At 40.6% G+C, this 18,547-nt stretch overlaps 1 long non-coding RNA gene across 1 annotated transcript; it reads right to left on the minus strand.

Annotated features, from left to right (window-relative positions):
• Positions 1–9,909: 9,909 nt before the first annotated feature.
• Positions 9,910–17,472, minus strand: LOC118574190. The gene is made up of 2 exons (XR_004943700.1): positions 12,447–17,472; positions 9,910–11,692 (listed from the first exon to the last, which is right to left on the minus strand). It is a non-coding gene; the product is annotated as an uncharacterized LOC118574190 (long non-coding RNA).
• Positions 17,473–18,547: the final 1,075 nt, after the last annotated feature.

The following is an 18,547-nucleotide window of genomic DNA, read 5'->3' on the forward strand; positions in this document are numbered from 1 at the left end:
TAATGACACTGGGGTACTGAAGTCATTCACTATTGCTGCTTTGAGGTCAGTCTATGACTTTTCATTCATTAGTGTTTGACAAATGAAATTGGATTTGTCAATGTTCAGTGCATATGTTTATAATTATAGTGTCCTCTTGATGCATTGTTCACTTATTCAATATGTACTGACCTTTATCTCTTCTAATTTTAGTTTGAAGTCTATATTGTCAGACATTAGAATTGACTTACCTGCTTGCTTTCTACTTGCATTAGCTTGGAAGATATAAGATTCTCTCATATATCTTCTATAGAGCCTTAGTGGTTGTGAATTCCTTTAGCTTGAGTTTGCCATGGAAAGTTACTCTTCTCTTTTATTATTATTACAAAGAGTAGGTTTGCTATTGTAATCTGGAATAGCAGTTATTTTCTTCAGAGTTTGAAACCCACCATTTTATGCCTTCCTGGACTTTAGACTTTTGTTGAAAAATATGCTGTTATTCTGAAGATTTTGCATTTATATGTTATTTGGTGCTTCTCTCTTGCGGTTTCTAATACAGTTTCCTTTTCTGTGTATTAGCTTGTCTGTTGGTATCCTAAATGTTTTCTGTATCTGAATGGTCATCTTCTTCCCCAAATTTGGAGATTTTTCTGCTCAATTTGATGAATATATCTTGTATGTCTTTGCCTAGATATTATCCTCCTTCTATGCTGATGATTCATAGATTTGGACTTTTAATGCTGTTGTTTACCAGTTGCGAGAATGGACCATTCCTCGGTTGAGGGACTTCTAGGTTGTTTCCAGGTTTTGGCTATTACAAATAATGCTTTGACAAACATAGTTGATCAAGTGTCCTTGTGGTATGATTGAGCATTCTTTGTGTATAGGTCCAAGAGTGGTATAGCTGGGTCTTGTGGTAGTTTGATTCCCAGTTTTCTGAGAAACCCTCACACTGATTTCCAAATTGGCTGTACAAGTTTGCACTCCCACCAGCAATGGAGGAGAGTTCCCCTTGCTCCACATCCTCTCCAGCATGAGCTGTCTTCAGAGTTTTTGATCTTAACCATTCTGGCAGGTATAAGATGGAATCTCAGAGTCATTTTGATTTGCATTTCCCTGATGGCTAAGGATGTTGAACATCTTCTTAAGTGTTTCTCAGCAATAGAACAGTGACTAAGCTTTCAGCTTTTCACCATTGAGTATGATACTGTGAGTTTGCCATATATGGCTTTTATTGTATAGAGATACATTCCTTCTTGACCTAAATTATTCAGAGTTAAAGCACAGGAGATAGATGAATTTTATCTCATGTCTTATATGCTTGCTATACATCTACTGAGATAATATTTTGTCCTTTATCATTAGCATTAAAGATACTGATCATTAATCATTAATATAGTGATCCAGATTTATAGATTTCCATTTGCTAAAATATCTTTATACCCTAAGGATAAATCCTAAGTGATCACACTGAGAAATTTTGGTAAGTTTGCTTATTTCAATTAGTAGCTTTCTTTCTTTTGTGGATCCTAGATTTTAGGCAGATACATAATAACATATATATGAATACACACACACACACACACACACACACACACACACACACATATATATACATATATATGACATGAAGGTAGAAATGAGACTGTGGGGAATGAATGTAAATGGTGGGAAAAAGTGAGAGGAAGGGGAGAGTAGGAGTGAGCATGGCCAAACTACATGATACACTCACGAAAACATCTTTATGAAATACATCATTATCGATCTTGAATATACACAGAAATTCATGTATAAAATAGTATTTTAAAAGTTTTAACTTTGATATAAAACTCTTGAAAAGTATGGGCCATGTCTCACACACTATCATCATAACTTTGCTTAAACAAGTCTATATGATCTACCTCAGCTAACAGATATTTCCAAAAATACTTGATGAGAAATATTTCTCAAAGAATCAAAATAATACATCAGAGCGTCTTAGACTGTTATTCTGTCATTATCAGAAAAATTTGAAAATAATGCACCTTAATTATAGCAAATATCACTTATGTGTTCTACTTAAAAGCTTCACAAGAAATAATCAGTTCAAAAGCATATGGATGTTGGTCTGGGGCATCAAAAATTGAACTTCAAGTGAGATGTGCATTTTCCAAGCTCTCTAAAGCTGGGCTGCTTGCTCCAGCACTGCTAGTCCACCACACAACATTTACATAGATAGAGGACTCACAAAGGTGCAGTGTAGACACTTGAGATTCAAACAGAGGATTTGTACTCAACTGTGTTGTTTTTCAGATGACCTGTAATAGTTCTCTCCATTTTAATAGCTACAAGAATTGCTCTGGATTGCTGAATGCAAGTGTGTTCCTGTATCTTTCATTATTTCCTGCAGATGAATAGAATCTTGATACACTATTAGATCTAATTCATTTATATAAAAACATTTCATTAGTACTATGTCCTAATGTAAATTCCATATAATTCTCTATTATAAAAGAAGTATTTTCTTAAGATATAGATCTGCTGTTAGAATCATTTATACAAAACTGGCTTAGAAAGACAAAAATATCTATGTTTTATCAAGGTAAGTACTTGCATTATTTTCTGCTTAATTTGTTAGGCTTTCTAGCTACTTAAGAAACTGACTCGTTATAGAATCAAGAGTAGTTTTTTTTTTAAAGTATATTTTTGTTGTAAAATCTTAAAGTGTTATACTAAAACCATTATTGTAAATTCTATGCCAGCTTTTATAGGATCTACTCAAAAGAACATGAGTGTACCGAGTGTACAGAGAAAAAGTCACAAATTTCTACAGTTCCTAACTACTCTGGTGGCTTCTTAACCAGCAGTCATAACATAAACTCCAGAGTCCCAGTACAGTAGCTCTTCTAAAATTTATTATTCACCCTAATAAAAAATGTTAGTAGATCTTATATTATAAGGATACCCTAACATTTTCACTAAATATGTGATCACTTTAGCTCCTTCCACCAACAAGCTGTACAGGCTCGAACTGCCCACTATCAATCACCATGCAATCTTGTAGTAACTCTTCACTGATCAAGGGAGTCTATGCTGTTATTAATAAATGTTGCTTCCCTACTCAGCAATGTAAGAATACTACAGATTGACTTCCAGAATATTATCCTTCAGTCTAAGCTCTCTAGATCTCTTCAAAGTGATAGTTATCATTCTTCTATTTCTATTATAGATTGCTCACCCTGTAGCTAAGCCCCTGGGACTTTGTTATTATCCTCATTCTGCTTATAGATTTAAGTCCTCTGGACAGGCAAATGTGTTAATCAGACCCTAACATCATCCATTAAAAAGCTTTACCAGGAGACTCATCTTACCTGGAGGAAAATATTACAAATAACTCTAGTCAGAATCCACGTAAACCCTCATCCAGCTCCTGGCCATAGTCCTTTTGAAGCACCCTATAGATACCCTTTTCTACATTCAGGTCTGTTTATAAATGACAACTTTTTTTTATAACTTAACATTCACTTTTAAAAAATTTATTATTTTTATTTCATGCATATTGGTGTTTTGCTTGCATATATGTCTGTGTGAGGGTATTGGATCCTCTGGAACTGGAGTTACAGTTGTGAGCTGCCATGTGGTTGCTGGGAATTGAACCCAGGTCCTCGGAAGAGCAGCCAGTGCTCTTAACCACTGAGCCATCTCTCTAGCCCCCAAAGTTTGTTTTTTAAGGCATAAATATGAGACTTGAGTCATACCTTTGGCTCTGGGAGGACACAAGAATGCTCAAGTACCCACAACATAATAGGTAACAATCTAAACCTAGCTTCTAGAACTCTAAACCTTTTAAGGTTATTATTCAGCAGGAACTTTTATGATATGGAAATAAGGACATGGTTTGTGTAGTAATTTCCTCCAAAGTAAAATATTCCATCATGGAAGTTCATTAAGAGTGAAGATGTTCTAAAAGGGGCTGAAGCATTCTATCCTGCAGGGCAGGTGGTTAAGACCAAAGAAGTAAACAACTCAAAAAATCTTGAGAGGTCCCTGAAACTGAACAGATGCACTAGGCCCCCACCTCCCCAAGCATATGTAAGCAGTAAGGACTGCTGGAATACCCTCTCAGACCAGCTGAGCTTCCTGGAAATGACACTCTACAAACTATGGAGCTGCCTGCAAGTTGTGCAGGGTATTTCAGATTCCCAGCTTTAGAGAGCTATCATCCACACAGGTGGCCTTTGGATGATACAGTGGCTTTTGTGTCATCTATGTTCCTGTAAGTAACCCTGACACAATTCATTGGCTCCCAAGTTGGACTTGGGTATTCTTTGTTTGGTCTGTTGTTGGTTCCCTATGTGGCGTAAGTGGGTATTTGTCCAAATTTCTCCAGGAACAGTGTCATACACCATCATACCAATGATCCCTCCTATAAGAGTTAATGCAAATGAACCTGTCAATCACTTAGAAAAGATAAGTCCTTAGGAAAAGCTGTTTGTTCTAGACACTATAAAAATAGTATAAAGCCTGCCTAAAAGGTATATTGGAACTATCTTTGGCCATTGTCCACTCTGACCTGCTGAGATTCTACTCTCCTCTGCAATGTCCTCTTTGGTCACTGGCCATCCTCACCTCTTTTTTTTTCTTTATTAAGATTTTTTTTTGTTCATTTTACATACAAACACAGATCCCTCTCTCATCCCTCCTCCCACTTCCCCCAGCCTTTCCCCCCCAACCAAACCCCCACCCATCCAAAAGGCCTCCTCCAAAAGGGTAAGGCCTCCCATGGGGAACTAGAAAAGCCTGGTACATTCAGTTGAGGCAGGTCCAAGCTCCTCCCCCTGCATCAAGGCTCTGCAAGGTGTCCCACCATAGGTAGTGGGCTCCAGAAAGCCAGCTCATGCACCAGGGATGGATCCTGATCCTACTGCCAGGGACTCCTTAAACAGATCAAGCTACACAACTGTCTCACTTATGCAGAGGGCCTAGTCTAGTTCTGTGGAGGCTCCACAACTGTTGGTCTAAAGTTCATGAGTTCCCACTAGCTTGGTTCAGTTGTCTCTGCAGGTTTCCCCATCATGATCTTGATGTCCCTTGCTTATAGAATCTTTCTTCTCTCTCTTCCCCTGGACTCCTGGCACCCTCACTTCTTTTTTTTTTCCTAATTACCTTTTTATTAGATTTGTCAAAACATCTGTCCTGACAATGTGGCAGGGAAAAAAAAAAGGTCTGCATATTTGCAATGTAATTCTTTTCTTTGTGTGTGTGTTTTTATATTTTTTTATTATTAAGACATTTTCTATTCATTTTACATACCAACCACAGATTTCCCCCCTCTTCCCTCTTCCCACCCCCAGCCTTCCCCCCAACCCATCCCCCAGCCCCACATTTTCCAAGTCAAGGTCTCCCATGGGGAGTCAGCAGAGCCTGGCACACTCAGCTGAGGCAGGTCCAAGCCCCTCCCCCCTGCACCAAGGCTGTGCAAGGTGTCACACCCTAGGCACTGGGCTCCAAAAAGCTCGGCCATGCACCAGGGACAGATCCCAACCCCCTGCCTGGGTGCCCCCCAAACAGTTGAAGCTAAACAACTGTCTCCCATATCCAGAGGGCCTAGTCTAGTCCTATGAGGGCTCCACAGCCACTAGTCCATATAGTGATATTTTATTTGTATTGAAATGTGATTTTATTTGTTTGTTAATAAAGTTGCCTTGGGGTCAGAGCAAGCCATAGCAGAAGCTGGGCAGTGGTGGTGCATGCCTTTAATCCCAGCACTTGGGAGGCAGAGCTAGGAGGATCTCTGTGTGTTCAAGGATACAGCCAGCATGGTGACACACACCTTTAATCTCAATACCAACCATAGAAGACCTGGAGATCTGTACAGACAGACTGGGTTTACAACCAATGAGAAAGCAGAACAGAAAGTCTATTAAAACACACACACACACACACACACACACACACACACACACACACACACACAGAAGTAGGTCTCTTGCGGAGAGGAAAGACAGAGCAGCAGTGAAGGATAAGGTTTTCAGCTCTCAGCTATTGCTCTGACCTCTTGGCTTTCAACTCAGCAATTGGCGCAGTGTTTCTTATTTAACAAGATGGTTACATCTACAAGTCCACAGTTCATGGGCTTCTACTAGTGTGGCTGGTCATCTCTACATGTTTTTCCATCACGATCTCATGTCCTTTGCCCACAGAATCCCTCTTCTCTCTCATCTATTGGATTCCAGGAGCTCAGCCTGGTGCCTGGCCATGGATCTCTGCATCTGCCTCCATCAGTCACTGGATGAAGGCTCTATGATGATAGTTAGGATATTCACTAGTCACCAGATTAGACCAGTCCAGGCACCCTCTCAACCACTGCTAGTAGTCCAAGGTGGGGTCATCCTGTGGATTCCTGAGAACTTCCCTGGCACCCTGCCTCTTCCTATTCCCATGATGTCCTCATCTATTATGGTATCTCTTTCCTTGTTCTCTGTCCCTGTTCCAGCTCAACCCTCCCATTTCCTTATGTTCTCCTCCCCAATTCTTTGCCCTCCATTACTTCCCTCCCCATTCCCAGTCCGCTCATGTAGAGCTCATCTATTTCTCCTTCGCTTGGCTACCTGTGTCCCTCTTAGGGTCCTCCTTGTTAGCTAGCTTCTCTGGAGCTGTGGGTTGTAGTCTGGTTATCCTGAGGGAGGTAACCCAGACTCAGAAGGACAAACGTGGTATGTACTCACTCATAAGTGGATACTAGATATGAGGCCAAGGACACCCTCACTTCTTGCTGCTGGACTCTGCTCTACAGTGGCTGCTTTGGCAACCGTCTACTTTTATCCTTTTGAGAATGTTCTCTGCTCTGCAATGATCTCTTTAGCCATCTGCTCTCATCCTTTGAGATATGTTTCTACATTATAATAAACTGGCCATCTTCTACACTATACTCTGTGGACCTCATCTGAATGCTTTCAACGGAGATCACAAGGACCAAGGAGCTAAGGGGCATCCAGAGAGAGATACTGGTAACATTGTTGAGATTTAGTTTTGTAGTTTTAGTGAACATAATTGATAGGATTTTGATTTTTTTTACTTACTCTTTCTTTTGCGTTCTAGTCTATAATCTCTTCTGAATAATATGCTATGTGCAGTTGAAGAAAATGTATATTCTGGTGGTGGTGTGTAGTATGTATGCTACATGCCTACTTGATGTATGAAGTTGCTCACATCTTAAATTTACTTATCTTCTTTCTAGTTCTGTGAATTAAAAATATATCAAAGTCTTTAATGGTTATTGTAGACCTATCTTTTGGTCCCTTCAGTTTTGTTTACTTCATGTATTTATTACTCTGCTTTTTGGTGTGTGTATATGTTTATAGTTACTATATATTTTTGATGGACTGTACTTTTATCAATCTATAATATCATTCTTTGCCACTTTTAAGCATTTTGACCCAAGTATATCTTTTCTTAAACTTCAACTTAGCTACTACTTACATGGCATATATTTTTCCATTTGTTCACTTTTAATCTATTTTACCTTTGTATCTAAAGTGAGTTTCTTATTTTTTCCCCCACCAAAATGGAAACTATGTGAAGGGATACATATGTTAAATTGCTTAGTTACATTATTTTATAATGTATATGTGTATCAAAACATGGCATTAAGGTCTGACTGTGGCTCAAGGACAGACAAATTGCTTAGCATTGGTAAGGCCCTGAGTTCCATCCCTAGTAGTATGAAAAGAATTGAACACTACACTAAATATATACAACTTTTATTTGTCAATTATATCTCCATATAATACATGTGTTATGATATAGCTATTTTCTACAAGTGCAACATGACCATCACCATCATGAAGCCCAGATTGTTGTAATGACGTATATAATATCTCAACTCCACAGTCATAGTAATAAAATAAGCAAAAGAACATGTTAATAGCTAGTTTAATCACAGTTATAATTGAATTGTTAACATTAACTCTTAGAAGGAAGGTCACCATACTTTAAACCACTATTGCATACCTCTCACCTGTATGTGGTCTTGGGAAGTTCTAGAGAATATAGGAAGGGGAAGGATGACTAAAGGCAAAATTCCAGTTATGCAGCATCTATGAGTGGTCATACATGCTGGAGTAGATTGTTCAGTGAATCAACTGCCCAAATCACCCATGCAGTGGTCACTCATGTTGGGATTGGACTTTGTTGATGATGCAGCTGCCCAATCACCCATGGTCCTATAAGTAACACCAATAAATCCTTTGGTGCACCAAGCTGAACTTACATGGAGTCAGGTTTTTAGTTTATAAGTAATGCCCTGTGTGGGATGAATAGTCATTTCCTTATACCTCCCCTCCAGGAAAAGTCATACAACAAACAACAATGGAGTTTAATTTTTAATCCATTTTTCATTTTTCCTTTTTTTTTTTTTGCCAGAGCTGAGGACCAAACCCAGGGCCTTGCACTTGCTAGGCAAGTGCTCTACCACTGAGCTAAATCCCCAACCCCCTATTTTTCCAGTCACTTCAATTTTAGGGTCAGTGACAAATTTAACATGTGTATAAATCATCTTTAACACTTTAAAATGCATAACAGCAATGTTAAGTATATTCACATTCTCATAGGCTTATTCATACATTTGAATGCTTGGTCATTAGGGAGTGGTACTACCTGAGAGAGACTAGGAAAGTATGGCTTTGTTGGAGTAGATGTGGCCTTATTGGAAGAAGCCTGTCACTTGGGGGTTGGGCTTTGGGTTTTCAGTGTCTCTCTCTCTCTTCCTGCTGCTTTCAGATCTAGATGTAGAACTCTCAGCTCCTCTTCAGCACCATGTCTGCCTGCATGCTGCCATGCCACATGTTTCTTGCCATGATGATTCTGGACTAAACTTCTGAAAGTGTAAGTAAGCCCCAGTTAAGTCCTTTCATTTAGAAGAGTTGCCACAGTCATAGAGTCTCTTCACAGCCATAGAACACTGACTAAGACAATGACCCTGGTAATTACCAAGGTAAGTATTTTGAGAATTTGTATATCTGTTCGCCAGGGAAATGTGGTATCAAGATAGTAACAGCTTCACAGAACAAGTTTACTAGTGTCCTCTCCATTTCTTTTTTATGAAAATGTTTCAGAAGTGCTGATGCTTGACTTCCTTAAATATCTGTTAGGATTCAATAGTGGATCCATCCTGCCCTTGACTTTGCTATGTAGGAAAACTTCAATATCATTGCTTATTTTGCATCTCTTGTAGTTATTTATATCTCCTTGAATTCATGTTGGCAGCTCACATGGGTTAAGAATATATCCATTTCTTTTGAAAATTGCTCTTTCCGAGTTGGTAGCTTGAGTTTTATTTAATAAAAAAAAAATTAAACCAATTTTTTTGGCTTGAGGTTCAGATAGAATTTCCAACAGTGTCTGAAATGGACATAAACATATTTCTGCCATTTTGTACTATCTGTAAAACAGCATTCTTAGCATTGACAGATAGGCAATTTAAACATCGATCAACTCTGAAAAATATTGGACAGGCTCTACATTGTGTGATACCAAACAGTCAGCTCAGATTTAGTACCATTTTGGGGCATGTGGGAGGGGTTGAGACAATGTCATCTGTAGCCCAGGCCAGCTTCACACTTGCTCTGTAGTTGAGGGTGGCCTTGAACTCTTGATCTTCTTGCCTCTACCTCCCAAGTACTAGGTGTGCCACCATACCTGGCTCATAAGATTTAATTCCTTATATAAAAATAAACAAACATGTCTATCTCATTAGTTTGCAGATTTCCTTTCATCTTTAGTAAATGGTAAAGTTGCATGCATACTGAAAAATTGTCTTAAAATAATTCTCTGTAGAATTAAAAAAAAGAATATATCCATTTCTTTTAAGTTTTCTAACATTTTGGTTTTTCCAACAGTGCTAGGAATCAAATCTAGGACTTTGAACATGCCAGACAAGCACTTTTCCACTGAGCTACATATCCAGCCCCAGTTTTCTAGCTTTTTAGAATATGAGGTTTCAAAGTATTCCCTAATGTCCCTCAGGATTTTATTAGAGTCTGCTGTAAGAGCTTATTTTTCACCTCCAATTTTTCTTATTTAGATATTATCTATTTTTCTTTAGATTTCCGATCTGTCTCTTTTCAAATAACTAACTTTCTGTTTGATTGACTCTGTATATTATTAGTGTCTACTTCTTGACATTTATATCATCTGAGTTTGACTTCTTGTTTTCCTAGAACCTTGAGGTATATAATTAGGTCATTTATTTGTGATGTCATTAATTTTTTAACGTAAGTGATCTCATTGATTTTTTTCAAATGTCAGCACTTAGAGCTATAATCCTTACTCTTATGTCTTTTTGAATCCCATAAGTTTTGGTAGGTTATATCATAATTTTCATTTGTTTTTAGCATTTCAAAAACTTTCCTCGATTTCCTCAATGATCCACTGTTCATTCAAAAATGTATTGCTCAGTACTATTTGTGTAGCTGCTTTTATTCTACTGTTATCTGATAAAATGTAAGTAATTCAATTTTTGCTTTGTATTCTATAATGTGCATAGTTTTAGAGCGAGCCCTATGTGCTGCTGAGAATAATGTGCGTTCCCTATTAGTTGGATAGAATACTTGGTAAGTATCTGTTAAATGCAATTGCTCTATGGTGTTATTGGCTTAAACTGTTTCTTTGTTGATTTTTAGTTTGAAATATGTGTCTAAAGATGAGAATTTTGAAATTTCCCGCTGATTGTACCTGACATTTGGTGCATAAATGTTAATAATATTCTAATCTTCTTGATCAATTATCCCTTTATTAATGTGTAGTGATCTTTAGGTTTTCAAACTACGTTTCTACTACTCACAACCTGTTCTATATATGGCATTTCTATCCATCCAGTTGTGTTTACACAGCCCAGGCCTTTTCTCTTGGGCTTTCATGGTGTCACCTGTGAGAACACATGGCTGGCAGCTTATGTCAGTCAGTGGGAGTAGTACCACAATTGATTTCTGGTGGACCTGGCTCCTTCACTGTAGAGAAATTCAGACTTTGGCTTTTTATTTTTTTAGTCTTTCTTGTATATAAATAGGATTTATTATGTTTTTATCATAACATTTTTATCTACTGACTCAGATGTAGCTTTTAATCCACCATCTTACTTGTAAATTCCAATCCACCAATCTTATACAACTTAATGAAAAGATATACAATGAACCATCAGTATACTATGAACAACAATATCAGTCTAAAACGCCACAAATACTATCTCATCACATGTGTACATATAAGTATCTCACCCATTCCAAAAGTTCACTTAAGAATGTGTGTTATTCAGAATGAATATTTTTGTGTCTTATATAATAAAATACCATCAATATAAAATATTAATAACATTATCCCTTAACATTTAGCAATACAATTCTTTTCTTCAGCAAGCTCACTAGAAACTCTATGAATTTCTTTTCTGGTGTTGGTTGGTTTTGATTTGAGATGGAGTCATACAATGTTGTTCAGGATGGTCAACTCAGTTCTTTGACTCAAGTAATTCTCCCACCTCAGTCTCCCAAATACCATGGAATACAAGCACAGCCAAACTAGCATTTATGGAAATATGAAGAAGTGATTCTTCATGTCCAGCTGATCTTGGGACTTCAGCTTGTGGCCAGTTACTAAGCAAGTTTTTGGAATGTGGTGGCATGTTGACTAGCTGTTCTTCTTGACAGAGCTAATGGGTGGCATTTCTGGTTAAAAACACCTGACAGAAACAAACAAGTATTATGAGATGATATTTGTAAGCCATGAATAATTCTTGCACTCCAATTAAGGAATGCCCTCCCACATACTGTAGAAGAAGCATGACCACTCCTCCAAACAAACACCTCCTTCAGTAGTTAAGTTCCTAGAAATACCAGCTTTTCAGAGGCTCACTTTGCATATTTGTTTTTGTTTATTAGTTCTTTGAGACTTTTTTTTAAAATCAAATTTATCCCTCCTCCCCCAACTATCCCACATCTACCCACCCCTTTTCTATCCACCTAACAGTGGGTCTTTCAAAAAGCCCCTCAAGACCAGTTTGTGCTGCTCAAACAATTTTGGATGTGAGGTCTTCTACTAGAACATGGTCAACTCACCAGGGGTTCCAGTCCTAAAAGAAAACTCTTCCTCCCTTGCCCAGCAGCTAACAATTGCCAACAGCTCTAAGTGACTAATACCCACATGTTTTGGATTGCATAGTATTTGTAGTGCTTATAAAGATGCCTGTCCATAGAATACCCCAATTTTCTGAGAGCTAGAGCTCAACATTGAAAGTGATGCAGTGCATCTATGAGAAGAAGCTAATGGAGTAGGTGGATTGGTTCTAGCTTTCTTTGATCTAGCAGGAAGCATGTACTTCCACATTTAGGTTAGTGTTATGCCTGCTTTGTGAAGTATATCCAAGCTTTTATAGTAGGGATTTTAGGCAAAAAGACAGAACAGACAATTTGGTAGAAGTCATAGAAGCTACGTACCTGTAATTACGGTGTGGAGGTCTACATAAGAAATACCAAACACCAAGCCCGAAGGAAATCCAGATACAAATGTCCAAAAGTGTTCCTCAGTTGAGTATAAGAAGACAGGATGTTGAGCCAAATGGAGTTCAGAGACCCAGGGATATTCCAAAGAAAGAAGAGCAAGTATGAGTAAAAGTAATATGCATTAGCCATTTTTAGACAGGTTCTTATCATACAACCCAGACTGGGCTGTAATCCTATTGCTTTGGTCTTTTTAATGCTAGGATTACATGAGTATACTACCAAGCCCAGTACTCATAGTATTCATATGAAAAGGGTATTTCACCCACAGGTGACTTTTTATAAGTTACAAGGCTAAGTTTTCTTGGTATGTTTGGCCTGATGAAAGGCCTGAGTTTAGACAGACAGACATTCCCAGATCCTCTATCCTAGGTAGACATTGGCTTTGCCCATAGAAAGCCTCACTGTACTCTAATGAATTCCTGATGTTTTAGGGAGGGTTTCAATGATTGCTTCTGAGATCGATTCACCTTTTAGAGAGCAGTTCCTGAATTGTCCATTGTCTTACCATAATTACAGTGTGTTCTCCATGCTACACTTGCAGTCTCCTTCTCAAGTTGGATACAGATACAGGATACAGAGTAAAAACCCAAAACATACAGCATGAAAATAGAATACATCCATAGAAATAGGCATAGATAGGAATGCAAAACTGTGTAGAAGAGAACAAACTGGGCTCATCAACTTGGCTGTCCTTGCCTAGAACTTTGTACCAATTAGCATATTCTTTATGTTTCTCTATATACTGTCAAGACTTGAGTGAAGTTAGAAATGTAGCAGGGTGGACTCACACTTGCTCTGCAAGGGAACCTTCACTATGCTGAAGTGGAGAGAATTGTTGTACAGGAATCCTGAAGTAGCAGATGTGTAGGAGAAGCAAATATAAGGACTTAATGTATGGCAGCATGAGTACTATAGTTAATAAGACCATATTGTATTTAGGGATTTTATTAAATAAGTGGATTTTAGCTGTTTTTGTCACAAAAAGCAGGTATATAAGATAATACACCTATTAATTCATCTTTCTGTAGAGATGTGTTTACTATGTGGATGTTGTAAAGCTCAGATACACATACTAAAGAGTTGCTAGCTAGCACTGTAGGAAAATAGTGAGTACAAGATCATCCTGAATTTATAGTTGAAAAAACACAAAGCTGGAACAACTAGAAAAATTCTATTCCTACACAGGAATATCAAGGGGGAAAAACCTACAAACTACCTGGAAGATACTTGAAAAATAACTTCAAGAAACAAAGCAAATGATAACCAACAAAAAATACCTAGTGATGGACCCCAAATAGCCAGCTGCCACAATTGACCACATATACCAAGTCTCAGCATGGGCCACACACTACCTAACACCTACCCATCCTGGAGAGTGACCCATAGGTTCACCCACCTGTTTGGCCTAAAAATCCCAGGCCTATGCTGGTTCTCACAGCTTGCCAACCAGATGAGCCAGGTAAGTGCTCCTGAACCCAGCATGCCCCTTTCCCTTGATATTCCCAGGAATAGATAATGTAGCAATCAGCATGCTACCACAGCAGACTGAGAAACAGGCTCACACAAAACTGCCCAGTTCTTACACACCCATGATTAACTAGTATCTTGCATTCTGCACACTAGATAAATCAATGAGACTGATCCAGTATCATGCTTTCCAAAAAGATGGTTATACTCCTGGTCTGGGTAAGGATACCTGTGCAATATCACATCCTGGTAACTAACTAAAAACCACCACAGCTTGGCTTTCTACAAGTTTGCAGAGAAGGTAGAGATCATGCAGCCACAAACCAGCCCACCTTTATTGAGTGTCTCATGACTGCATCAAAACTAAATAGCTCCACACTTTTAGGCACAGCTAACAACATGATGCATATGCAATAGCCCAACATGCTGAGTTCCCTAGATAACAAATTCTCATGAAATCCTACAATCACAACGCTAGCTGAGGTCCCACAGATTCAGATCAACCCAGCATAGAGTAATGAAGACATGACCTCGGAGGATATTTTCCCATATTATAAGGCCTAGCTCAGGTCATGATTGAGGTATACCAGCCCAGGAGAGTTTAGGGGAACAGAATCTCACCTCCTCATGCAAACCCACACTCACAGCCTACTTGGGTACCTATACCCTGTGCTCCATTCCAGCAAAGGGAAGAAACTGGGGCTGTCTTCACAGGCCATGTTCCCATTCTCCCAGGTCTAAATGGATATGCGCACCTTGTAAAGTAGACCACAAGGGGAGATCTCTAGACCAAAAAATGTCTGCCTGACTTCACAAGGGAGAGCTTTACTGAGGACATACATGTGTGCCAATCCAAACATGAAGAACAAGAGAAATATTTGGAGGCAATCACTACCGTTCAGAGATTGAGAGGTTCCTCAAAATGGGCATCAAACAAACCAACATAGAAGCTTGGTTCCCTTCATACTCATGAAGTCACCCCTACATAGACTATGAGAAGTTGCACAAAAATTCCCCAAACAAGAGAGGGTCAGAAGATCCTTGACCCTGCCCATCACTAACTGGCTGGGCTGGACTTGTAGAGATTTCAGAAATTGGCCAGAGAGCTGGTAGTCTTATGTCCCCAGAATCCCTATATTTGATCTTTCAGAATCAGCTAGAAATATTAGAACAATCATATTGGTCAACAATGAATGCTTATATAATACTAAACTATCTGGATTTGAAACAGCAAGAATGATCCATAAAGTACAACAGGTAGGTAGCTATGGAGTGTTCTAGAAATTTATACTCTCAAAATAGCACATGGTAAAAGGGCTTACTTGGAGCAATTCCCCAGATATACAAGCTGAGATATATAAGTGCCTCAGTTCCTCAGCTTCTCAGCTCCTCATACAATCCTATTGTCCCAGGCCTCAACAGTTTTCCACAGACTGGCCCATTCCCAAAAAGAGAGGAACCAGAGCTTCCTCATAGGCCATGATCCCATTCACCCAGGTCTACATGGACATGCACACGTTGTGGTCTGGACAAGCAGGGGAGAACTATAGTCCCACACATTCATGCCTCTTACTCCACAGTGCATAGAAGATTTGGGGACACAGGTTCTGTGTGCCAGTCCATACAGGTAAGACCAAGACACACATTTACAGTAAACCACCACAAACGTTCAGAGCCTTGCTTGGCTACCACAACTTGTGTATTAGGCCACAAAGTTTGGAGGTCAGGGACCAGTAATGCTCAAGCAATCCCTCCTTCACAGGCCTACCTGGGTCCCTCAACTATGTCCCCAATCCAAAACAGAGTGGGACCCAGATACACCCTCCTTGGCCCTATCCATCCTGCTGTGGCCTAGCTGGTGTTGCACTGTTTTGTGGACCTGACCAGTTAGTTGGGTGTCTGGGTTCCCAATTTCCCCCAATTTGATCATCCAGAATCAGCTGGGATCCAAGTGCTTACAGTCAGACCATCCTGGGAGATGCTCTGTAGCTTCCCACTCAGCCATGTCATGCCCACCCTGTATGGAGGCCTGTGTAGGGTACACAAGACTGTACAACACGAAAGCCTCTTGAGTGACTAAGATAATCATACATCACCATTGTTGCCAACACCTTGCTGTGGGCATATGGCCTTCCACCTTCCAATCCTGGATAGCAACTAGACCCTAACCCCCCTTCCTTAAAACCATAATGCAGTGGGTTTCAACAATCTTTATGCTGGCACCCTTTATTACAGCTCCTCAGGTTGTGGTGACCACCAACCATGAAATGATTTACCTTGGGGAGTCCTAACTGTAATTTTGCTACAGTTATGAATCGTCAACTGAATAACTTTGATTCATGGTTTCTGTTAGGGTCTTTACCCACAGTTTGAGAACCACTGCCATAAGACAAGGTCTCTGTTGGACTTCACAGCACTGAGGCAGGTGAGTGTTCCACATCCCACCAGTTCTGGGCTTCTTTGAAACCAGAGGCCTACTTGAGGTAGTCTACAATCCCAAACAGTCCAGAGAGGGAGCAGAGACTCCACGAATCCCCAATTTCACAACACTAATAGGTTTAGCTGGCATCGTGTGGTCTGCATGCCAGCTCCCCAGGGATTCTGGTCTGGTCAATTCCCTACTTACACTGTACCAATACTTCACATGTATGTGCCCGGGCAAAAAGAACCCTGTCCTGGTGACGGCATAACATGTAGCAGTCACTATGCTCTATCCAGATCCCCAGAAAGTGCTAGGTTCATCTAGATTGCACACCAGCCCCACATTGGAGTGTTCTAGAACTTTATGATCTCACCCTGATGTAAACTCATAGGACAAGAAGGGGTCATCTTCCCAGGTAGGCAAGCAAAGACAGGTGAGTGCCTAAGTTCCTCAGCTCCCCATACAATCTCATAGTCGCAGGCCTTGCTGATCTGCCATAGACTGTGATCCATTCCTGCAAAGTGAGGAACCCAGACCAGCCTACAAGGCCATGTTTCCATTCTTCAAGTCTAGATGGGTATGCACACCTGATCTACTAGACAAGCAATGGGAGAGCTCTAGTCCCAATTTTAGTACATGTGCTGCCAAAGTGAGCACAGATATTTCTAGTCCCACACAGGGCTTGGCCTAACTACAGCCGAGCTGAAGACACAAGTTCTGTGTGCCAGTTCAATCAGGAGAGACCAAGACACACATTTGCAGGCCACCAACACAAGGCAGGGCCATGCTGGGCTACCACACCATGTTCATCCATTGGGCAGTCAGCTTTGAGGCCTGGGTCTTCTCATGCTCCTATAGTTCCCCCACCCAGGCTCTGCAAGTCCCCATAAGCCCTTCCCCAATCCAGAATATAAGGAGACCCAGATCCTCCCTCCTTGGCCCTGTCCACCACTCATTGTACTCGCTGGTGTTGCACAATTTGTGACCCTGACCATTTATTTGGGGATCTTATTTTTATGGGGGGTGTTTCAAGACAGGGTTTCCCTGTAGCCTTGGAGGTTGGCCTGGAGCTCGCTTTGTAGACCAGGCCAGCCTCGAACTCAGAGATCCACCTGCCTCTGCCTCCCAAGTGCTGGGATTACAGGCGTGCGCCACCACTGCCCGGCTAGTTGGGGCTCTTATGTCACCAAGTTTCCACCAATACTTCATCATTCAGAATCAGCTGGGATCCTATTCCTCAGTCAGAGCATCCTGGGAGATGGCTGACCTGTAGCCTTCCACTCACCCATGATATCCATGTCCGCTATGGACCCCTGTCTAGGGTCGAGTAGCATGTGCAACACCAAGGCCTCAAAAGTGTCCCAGAAAATCATCACCCACCCTTGTTCCCACTCTCCCAGGACACAGACCCCTGCTGTGGGCATAGGGCCTTACACCTTCCAATCATGAAGGGTGACCAGACTCTATGTCACCTTCTTTGAAACCATGAGTCACTGGGTATCACCCTTCAGGATTCTGTGACCCTTTCCTACAGTTGGTCATGTGGTGACCAACAGGCATGAAATGATTGTCGTTGGGACCTCGTGACTGTAATTTTGGTACTCTTCTGAATCGTCAGGGAAAGATCTGTGATTCAGATGGCTTTTGGTGGGTCTCAATTCAGAGAATGAGAACCACTGAGACAAGACATGGTCTCTGTGGGTTTCACAGCACCCAGTCTGGTGAGAGTCCCAGATGCCGTGACATCTTGTGGTCTTTAACACGGAACCCTGGTTGATGTAGTCTGCACCCCAATTCAGTCCTATCAGAGGACCCACCCATTTCATGATACTCCTAAGCCTTGCTGGAATCTTGTAGTCTGCATGCCAGCTCTTCATGGGTTCTGCCCATGTCTCTTGCCTTCTGCAAGGGTGCCCATACTTGGTGTCTGTGTGGCATCCAATGCCTGTGCAACAGCCCAGGCAGGAAAGGTCGAACCTGCCACAGGCACCTGACTCCATTGGGACTCCCAGAGAGTCTCGGGTCATGCAGACTGCACAGCAGCTCAGCTTTAGAGTGTTCTGGGTCTTTATCTTCCCTCATTGACCCATGCTATTAGGTTCGGCCTAGCTGGGGTCATCCACCACGTACACAAGCCGAGACCTGT

Source organism: Onychomys torridus, chromosome X, assembly GCF_903995425.1.
Source record: "Onychomys torridus chromosome X, mOncTor1.1, whole genome shotgun sequence".
NCBI lineage: Eukaryota > Metazoa > Chordata > Mammalia > Rodentia > Cricetidae > Onychomys > Onychomys torridus.